The sequence below is a fragment of the Dipodomys spectabilis genome, unplaced genomic scaffold, assembly GCF_019054845.1.
Source record: "Dipodomys spectabilis isolate Male_0828 unplaced genomic scaffold, ASM1905484v1 ptg000018l, whole genome shotgun sequence".
Taxonomy (NCBI): Eukaryota; Metazoa; Chordata; class Mammalia; order Rodentia; family Heteromyidae; genus Dipodomys; species Dipodomys spectabilis.
This window is the reverse complement of record NW_024870695.1, coordinates 22,030,752-22,040,690: the sequence shown is the minus strand read 5'-3', so window position 1 is coordinate 22,040,690 and position 9,939 is coordinate 22,030,752.

Here is a 9,939-nt window from a genome sequence, read left to right as displayed (position 1 = left end):
GGACTGCCTTCGTCACCGGAGGAGCTTGTTGTGATCTGGGCCTTAGGACCTGCTCCTGGGAGTCCTGATGGCTGCCACTCAGCTAAGGGGGAGCCATTTCTGGGAAATGCATACTTCTGGTACCAAGGGCAGAAACAGCACAGCTCAGTCTCATGGGATATCACCATAGCTTCCTCTGCCCTGCCCTTTGCCTTGCCCTTGGACACTGAACAGAACTGACTCTTTCTGAGAGTAGCATTGGGCTACTCCACCCAGCATCACCCTGCTGTGGTCAGATTACAGTCCTCCAGAGCCACCCTCATGTCCCCACAATCTGTGCCTTGGTTACTAAAGTATTTTCTCAGAGCTTACCAGGTGAATGGTCCTCACAGAGCAAGGCTGTACCCCGAGTGTGACCTCTCCCTTCACCGCTCCAATGAATCGAGTTGCAATATTTACCTTGAAGGGAAGTGGCGGGGGGAGGCCGGGGAGGGGGAGACAGGAGGGGGGGCTTCGTGTACCTCAAGACTGCTTTTGATCTGGGGTAGCAGCCTCAAGATCCCTTCCAGTGAACAAAAGCACTACGGAGTCACTAAGAATATCAGCCAGCCATGGGTGCAGCGCTTGGTGGATGGCAGGAGGGTGTGACCTGCAGGCTCAAAAAGGAGCGGCTCCCAGCAGATGAAGGCTAGTGTAAGTGAAGGCTAGCCCGGATGCAGGAGCTCCTTGGGGTCCTGAATCCTCCAGTCCTGGACCAAATGGGGAAAATGGATGCACTCCTGGGAGGAGAGTCAGGTTGTGTTATACACGTCCTTGAGTGGGAGAAAACTGGCCTGGGTCAGAGCCAGGTGCAAGTGTACTTACCAATGGCTTGATAAATTTCACACACACCCTGTCAAATCCTGTAGCTCAAAGCAGGAGTTTCCACTTCATAACTGCTTAGAATTAAAGGACTTGTTCCCTCCATCTGTGAGGGGTTCCTGCCACTGAACTGTATGTATATGGAATGTCTGTTTGTCTATCACTTTATCCAGCCTTCTATACCAGCAAAGCTTGTTTGATTCCAGCCATCCTTTCTTAAGGTCAAGATCAGGGACTTAGACTAAAGGGAAAAATGGAGCCACCAAAGACATTGAGTTATTGACTAGCTGAGCCTAGAGATCAGTTGACCTCCACACAAGAGATGGAAGGGGTAGGACCAGAGAAGAGCCATCTGTGGTGGCAGCCCTGCTGCTTCCTGATATGGCTGGAACACAGCCAGGAGAGCCCCTTGGGTGAATATGGGTGTCCGGCCCAGAAGGAGCTCTATAGCTGCCTGGTCAGGAATATCTATCACACGCCATTCCTGGCTTTTCCAGCAGACTCAGGACTCTTTGCCCTTAAAGTGGGGGGCGGAGGTACTTGAACTCAGGGTTTTTAGCTCTCACTTGGCATTTTTTGCTCAAGACTGGCACTTTACCACTCACACCACAGCTCTGCTTCTGTCTTTTTGGTGGTTAATTGGAGATAAGAGTCTCACAGACTTCTGCAGGAGCTAGAGTTGAACGATAATCCTTAGATATCAGCCTCCTGAGTAGCTGGGACTACAGGCATGAATCACCTGGTTTGGCTGTGACTTCCATGGGAGTAATCTGCAGCTAGGCCGCCAAACACAAAGCTAGGGTATTGGCTCATCTATTTTCCAGGTGAGGAAACAGGGAAGGCCAAGGGAGCTGTCCAGCATCACAAAGCAAGGAAAAGCCAGTATCTCAATCCAGTGGTAGGTTCCTACACCATGTTCTGTCCAATCTGTACAGCTACCTCCTGCTTCAAAGCAGTCAAGTTCCTGGTGCCCAGCTTCTTCCCTGAGTGCCACTCTGGCCATCACTGCCATCCTGGGAAGACCTGCCATCCCCACCTCTGACCATTAGCAGCTAGCTGCCTTTCCTGCAGGAGAATGAGGTCAGAGCCACACCCGGGCCCAAGGAGGATGAGGTCAGCACTGCCGGGCAGTGGTGGAGATGCTAAATAATTCATGCGGCTGCCGTGGTGGGAGCTGCAGCTTCCTGGCGGGCCCTGCTGGAGACAACAGACAGGAAACTGTGTCTAGTTTACCAGCACCTATGCCTGACCTTGGCCTGTCCTCGGGGAGCTAGGGAAAATGCTGTCGATCCTTCAGCAGACGTCGCTGCACACGTAACTCCAGGATGTGGGTTGAGATGACATGGTCCCTCGCCTCTCAGGTCAGACCTGGGGCTGTGGTGGATTCAGCCCACTCACTGGGGCACTCACAAGTGATGGCACTTTCCTCCTGCCCAGCAGGGGCGTCCTGGATCTATCGGTCTGCATTTGCCCCGAAGTTGGGAGTCCCCAGCAGCTGCCAGTGAACCCCAGTCCTCAGCACTATGTGCCCTAGCGTGTGTTCCCCTGGAAACAGAACTGGGCTGGTTGATGGCAGGGCCTTGGCCTGGCTGTGCCTTTAAACAGACTCAACCTGGCCCAGGAGCTCATTCACCTTCCCACGGTACAGGAAGACCCTCCTGGAGGTCCAGGTCTAGTTTCAGCGGGTGGGTTCGGCATCTGGTTCACATTCCGCCACCCACGGGGCAGCCACAGGCCCCGCCTTCTTCCACAAGCCCGCCCTCTCACATGCCCCGCCCTCTTACTAAGCTCCTGGAGTAGGAAAGGGGGAACTGGAATGGGGACGCACCACGTCACTCTCCAGCAAAGCCCCGCCCCATCCTGCCTCCCAGCCAATCCGAGGTCTCCTCGCGCCTCCACTCCACGCTCCGCCCCTCCTCTCTGTATAATCTGATTCCCGCGCCCTGGGGCTCCGGGCCAGCTTGTCCTTGTCCTCTGTCCCTTTTCTGGCTGTGGGGACTCCGGGGGCTCCCAGCCCTATGTAGTCTCCTGGGGTTGCGATTATTCTTCTTGACCTCTCCCGGGTCCCCAGTTGCGACTCTGCACACTGTTCGCGCTTCATTGTCCCTGCCACCCAGCAGAACTGGCCCCTCGGGTTTCCCTAGAGGTGGAGTGGACGGCCAGGCTGCGCCCAGACCCTTCCACTGCCTTTGGCTGGGTTCTGAGGCACGGTTCCTCAGTCTGGCACTGTTGATATATTGGGGGATATTGTTTCTGGTAGCTGCCTGGCTTCTGCCCACTACACTGCCAGCACTGGGACAATCCAAGACATCTCTAAGTATGGCATATGCCACCCCACCCCTGTAAACCCCCAGCCAGAGGGGAACAGGCACCCAGTTCACACCGCTGCCACAGGCCAGCTGGGGCCCATACAGAGCAGAATTCTGTTTCAGCATTGCTGGGCCTCCCTCTGTTGTTAAGTTGATTGACAGCTGTCTCAGGCCAGCCTGGGGGCCGTGACCCTTGGCCAAACACCTGCCCTGTCTCTCTCGTTCAGACACCTGCTGAGCCTAGCCTGTCCTGGGACAGGGGATGCTGGGGATGCAGGCAATGCTGGGGACACAGGCCTGTGTCCTGTCACTTCATCAGGCCAGCTGGAGTATTAGAAAGACTCCGCCAGCTGGAGTAGCAGGGGCTTCTGGTTTAGAGAGAGGCCAGGGCAGGTCAGGGAGCTCCCAGCAGTGGTGCCCTGCTGCAGGTCATTCTAGGGACAGGCCAGACATGAGAGGGCTGCACACACACACACACACACACACACACACACACACACAGGGTCCCTGTAGTGGGTCCTTTGTGAGGATGTTAGCAAGGCCAAGAAGAGTGCTTTCAGCAATGACCCCAGCCCCACAAGTCAAGCAGAACTTTGAGCAGTGGGCCTAGGCAGGGAGTATCACCTGGAGCCTGGCAGATGAGGGAGAAGACTTACTGTTCTGTTTCTCTTCTTCCTTTCCTTCCCTTTCTCTTTTCTCCCCACCCCCCAAATTATATATTTAATTGATTGTAGTGCTAGGAAAAGAACCCAGGGCTTTATGCAAGCGCTCTGCCCCTGAGCTACACCCCTAAACCTAAATCACATTAAAAAATAAGCAACAATATTGTTTAAAATTGTAAGAAAGTCACGGTGAAGATAAGCTCATTCATGCCTTTAATCCTTGATACTGAGGAGGCTGAGGATTGCAGTTTGAAGCCAACCTGGGCAGAAAAGTCTGAGAGACTCTTATATCCAGTTAATCAGCTGTGGCTCAAGTGGTAGTGTGCGTGAAAAAGGCCAAGGGAAAATAAGAGGCCCGGAGTTCAAGGCCCAGGATCAGGAATAAACTAACAAATACATACACATTGAAAGAAAGAAAAAGAGTCCAGTGGTAGCACTGGGTCCCTCTGTGTTCTATGGTGTCCTGTGCCCCTGCCCAGCCTTCATAGAGACAAGCCGACCAGCCTTCCCTGCCAGTCCTCTCGCCCCTCATCCTCCTTTCTAGAAAGATGGGCAGTTCTTGTCTGGTCTGCTGGTTCTAATTCACTGTCCACTTGGGAGGATTTCTGGGGCGGCTGAGGATGGGGCCTGGGGAAGAGAGCGTGTGTTGTGTGTGTGTGTGTGTGTGTGTGTGTGTGTGTGTGTGTGTGATGCCCCCTTTCCCACTCCAGCCTCAGTGAGCATCTGCGGCGCTGAGAAGACTAGACTCCAATGACACTCAGGGAACAGATTGGCTTAATGTTACCAGTTGTCTTTTCTGGGCACCCAGCTCCCTGATCAAACAGGCTGTGTCCCTCCAGGCAGACAACAGCAGGCGTGGGAGTAACGTTTGGCTCATTATTTCCTTCAATGCCAGGTTCCTCATCAATATTTATTAAGGGCTGCTCCCTGCCATCATTTTAATTGACATCTATTTTAATTGACATCCTGGTTCGGACCACTCTCCTCACACCCCAGACTGTCTGCTTCCATCTCTTCCTGTCCACAATCCCCGGTCCCCACATCACTGCAGCCAAGTGTTGTACATCTTTAGGGTGGGGTGTGTGAATGCTGTATCTCCTTTCCAGTGTCACTAAGGTGCTGCACACTCAAGTGTGTGAGGGCAGTGACAGAGCCGTGTGTGTGTGTGTCTGTCTGTGTGTCTGTGTGTATCTGGGTTGGGGACCAGGGCTTGCCTCACAGGGGCTGTTCTTAAATCTGGGTGCGGGAGGACCCATGGAGGAGCAAAGTCCTGGTGCAAGGGTACCTCTAGTAAGAGTGCATGCTTCCAGCTAGGCGCTGGTGTCTAGTCAGGAGGCTGAGTTTGTGATTCTGAGTATGTAAGGACATCATAAGCATGGAGATAGTTATTAGAACACTGTCAACATGACAGAAAAAAAAGCAAAAACAAAAACAAACCTGAATTCCCATCAGTGTGAGAATCATTACTCAAATTGTGGCATACCTGTTTTGTGAAATATTATGAGAACCTTTTATTAAAACAAAAAGAACAAAAAACTTTTCTAAAGCTACTGGTGTTGAACTCAGGGCCACACATACTCGGTAGGCACTCTTAACTCCTAAGTCAGGCCTCCAGGCCTTTGGTTTGTATTCTGTTTTTGAGAGACTAACTTTTCCTGGTCTGGACTCAACTTTTGATTCTCTTGTCTTGGCCTCCTGAGTAGCTAGGATTATAAGCATGTGTCACTATGCCTGGCTCCAAATTAGTTCTTATCTTTTGACTTTTAGAGACTAAAAGTCCTGAAAAAAGAGGTGGAGGCAGGAAAGTATGTGATACTCTTACATATAATGTATCACTGAGAAGCTGGAAGTGGAGCTGTGGCTCAAGTGATTGAGTGTCAGCCTTGAGCGAAAAGTTAAGGGTCAGGGGTTGGAGGCATGGCTTAGTTGGTACAGTGTCAGCCAGTGAGTAAAAGTGTCAGGTACTGAGTTTGAATCTCAATCTCAGACCAAAGAGAAAAGAATGGGAAGGAAAAGAAAAAGAAAAAGCTAAGGGACACTACCCGGCACCTAGGCCCCAAATTCAAGCCCGAGTATGGGTATACAACCAAAAAGTAAACTAGTGAAGCAATAACATACCACAATTAAAGATTTACGTTACATGGAGAAAAATGTGGAGGGGCTCATGCACTGAGCTGTTAATACTGAAGAGCTCTTGCATGGTAAGAATAGTCAGCAGTACCAGTACAAAGGATTTAGTCCTTTTCTCTCTATCTCACCTCTTGGGAGAATGATTAGTAGAAAGCAAGGCTGGAGGACAAGCAAGAGCAAGCACAGGTTTTCCACAGGCCATGAGAATTTGACCTTCAACTTGGTCTCCTATCTGTTCTTTGCCCTTAGGTGCTGGGCAGCAAACAAGAACAAGAACATCTGGTGGATCATCCGTGGACCCATGCTGCTTTGTGTCACAGTAAGCTCAATCCTGACACCTCTTTCCCCTGAACTCACCAGCTTGAGGAACATTCCCTCCCCTATCTCCTAACCCCACAAATTAATTCAATATTCTTTCCTTCCATGAGGCAGAGCTGAACTATGAGCAGTTACTGAATGAGGAGCCAGAAGCTAGTTAGGGACTAGATTCAGAGTAATACCGTAAACCTCACCGGCACAAACCGGTTAGAACCGGATCGAACCGGTTTAAACCGGTTAGAACTGGATCAAACATGCTCAAATTGGTTAGAACCGGTTCAAACCAGCCAGAACCGAAGCAAACCGGTTAGAACCGGCTCAGACCGGTCAGAACTGGATCAAACCGGTTAGAACCGGATCAAACTGGCCAGAAACCGGAACAAACTGGTTAGAACCGGATCAAACTGGTTTAAGCCGGTTCAAACCGGTTCAGACTGGCTCAAACCGGTCAGAACCGGCTCAAACCGGCCAGAACCGGATCAAACCGGTCAGAACCAGATCAGACCGGCTCAAACCAGGAACCGGATCAAACCAATTTAAACCGGTTCAAACTGGATCAGACCGGCCAGAACCGGATCAAACCGGCTCAAACCGGCTCGAACCAGATCCAGCCGGTCCAAACCGGTTAGAACCGGCTCTAAGAGGCCAGAACCGGATCAAACCTGCTCTAACCGGTCTAAACCGGCTCAAACCGGTCAGAACCTGATCAAACTGGTCAGAACCGGATCAAACCGGTCAGAACCGGATCAAGCCGGCCCAAATCGGTCAGAACCAGTTCAAACCGGTCAAAACCGGATCAAACCGGTAAGAACGAGTTCAAAGCGGATCAAACCTGCTGTAACCGGTTCAAACCGGATCAGACCGGTCAGAACCGGATCAAACCGTTTACAGCCGGATTAAACCGGATCAAACTGGTCAGACTGGATCAAACCGGTTTAAACCGGCTGAAACTGATCAGAACCGGCTCAAACCAGCTCAAACCGGTCAGAATCGGATCAGACGCCGGCTCAAACCGGTCAGAACCTGATCGGACCGGCCCAAACCGGTTAGAGCCGGATCAAACCGGTTTAAACCGACTCAAAATGGATCAGACCGGCCAGAACCGGATCAGACCGGTCAGAAACCGATCAAGCCGGCTCAAACCGGTCAGAACCGGTTCAAGCCAGTCAAAACCGGGTCAAACAGGATCAGACCGGTCAGAACCGGATCAGACAGGTTACAGCCGGATCAAACCGGTTACGGCCGGATCAAACCTGCTCTGGCCCGGTTCAAACCAGTCAGAACCGGATCAAACCAGCTCAAACTGGTCAGAACCGGGTCAAACCGGCTCTGACCGGTTAGAACCGGATCAAACCGGTTCTAAGTGGCTCAAATCGGTTCAAGCCGGTCAGAACCGGATCAAACCTGCTCTGACCGGTTCAAATCGGATCAGAGAGTTAGAACCGGATCAAACCGGTTACAGCCGGATTAAACCGGTTCAAACCGGTTCAGACTGGCTCAAACCGGTTAGAACCGGCTCAAACAGGTTACAACCAGATCCAACGGGCTCAAATCGGTTAGAACCAGTTCGAACCGGTCAGAACCGGTTCTTACCTGTCAGAACTGGATCAAACCTGCTCTAAACGATTTAAACCGGCTCGAACCGGTCAGAACCGGCTCAAACCGGTCAGAACCAGATCAGACCGGCTCAAACAGGTTAGAGCCGGATCAAACCGGTTTAAACCAGTTCGAAGTGGATCAGACCGGCCCGGTCAGAACCGGATCAAACCGGGTCAAAACGGATCAAACCGGTCAGATTCGGATCCGACCGGCCAAAACCGGTTAGAGCCGGATCAGACCGGTTTAAACCGATTCAAACTGGAGCAGACCGGCCAGAACCGGATCAAGCCGGCTCAAACCGGTCAGAACCAGTTCAAACCAGTAAAAACTGGATCAAACCGGTCAGAACCGGATCGAACCTGTTACAACCAGATCAAACTGGTCAGAACGGGTTCAAGCCGGTCAGAACAGGATCAAACCTGCTCTAGCCGGTTCAAACCGGTTACAGCCAGATTAGACCGGTTACAGCCGGATTAAACCGGACAGAACTGGATCAAACCGGCTCAAACGGGTGTAAACCGGCTTAAACGGTCAGATCCTGATCAAACAGGCTCAAACCGGTCAGAACCAGATCAAGCCGTTTAGAACCGGATCAGACCGGCTCTAACCGGTTCAAACTGGATCAGACCGGCCAGAACCGGCTCAAACCGGTCAGAATTGGATCAAGCCAGTCAGAACCGGTTCAAACCAGTCAGAACCGGATCAAACCAGCTCAAACTGGTCAGAACCGGGTCAAGCCGGCTCTGACCGGTTAGAACCGGATCAAACCGGTTCTAAGTGGCTCAAATCGGTTCAAGCCGGTCAGAACCGGATCAAACCTGCTCTTACCGGTTCAAACCGGATCAGACCGGCCAGAACCGGCTCGAACCGTCTCAAACCGGTTAGAGCCAGTTGGAACCGGTCAGAACCGGCTCAAACCAGTCAGAACCGGATCAAACCAGCTCAAACTGGTCAGAACCGGGTCAAGCCGGCTCTGACCGGTTAGAACCGGATCAAACCGGTTCTAAGTGGCTCAAATCGGTTCAAGCCGGTCAGAACCGGATCAAACCTGCTCTTACCGGTTCAAACCGGATCAGACCGGCCAGAACCGGCTCAAACCGTCTCAAACCGGTTAGAGCCAGTTGGAACCGGTCAGAACCGGCTCAAACCAGTCAGAACCGGATCAAACCAGCTCAAACTGGTCAGAACCGGGTCAAGCCGGCTCTGACCGGTTAGAACCGGATCAAACCGGTTCTAAGTGGCTCAAATCGGTTCAAGCCGGTCAGAACCGGATCAAACCTGCTCTTACCGGTTCAAACCGGATCAGACCGGCCAGAACCGGCTCAAACCGTCTCAAACCGGTTAGAGCCAGTTGGAACCGGTCAGAACCGGCTCAAACCAGTCAGAACCGGATCAAACCAGCTCAAACTGGTCAGAACCGGGTCAAGCCGGCTCTGACCGGTTAGAACCGGATCAAACCGGTTCTAAGTGGCTCAAATCGGTTCAAGCCGGTCAGAACCGGATCAAACCTGCTCTTACCGGTTCAAACCGGATCAGACCGGCCAGAACCGGCTCAAACCGTCTCAAACCGGTTAGAGCCAGTTGGAACCGGTCAGAACCGGCTCAAACCAGTCAGAACCGGATCAAACCAGCTCAAACTGGTCAGAACCGGGTCAAGCCGGCTCTGACCGGTTAGAACCGGATCAAACCGGTTCTAAGTGGCTCAAATCGGTTCAAGCCGGTCAGAACCGGATCAAACCTGCTCTTACCGGTTCAAACCGGATCAGACCGGCCAGAACCGGCTCAAACCGTCTCAAACCGGTTAGAGCCAGTTGGAACCGGTCAGAACCGGCTCAAACCAGTCAGAACCGGATCAAACCAGCTCAAACTGGTCAGAACCGGGTCAAGCCGGCTCTGACCGGTTAGAACCGGATCAACCGGTTCTAAGTGGCTCAAATCGGTTCAAGCCGGTCAGAACCGGATCAAACCTGCTCTGACCGGTTCAAACCGGATCAGAGAGTTAGAACCGGATCAAACCGGTTACAGCCGGATTAAACCGGATCAAACTGGTCAGACTGGATCAAACCGGTTTAAACCGGCTG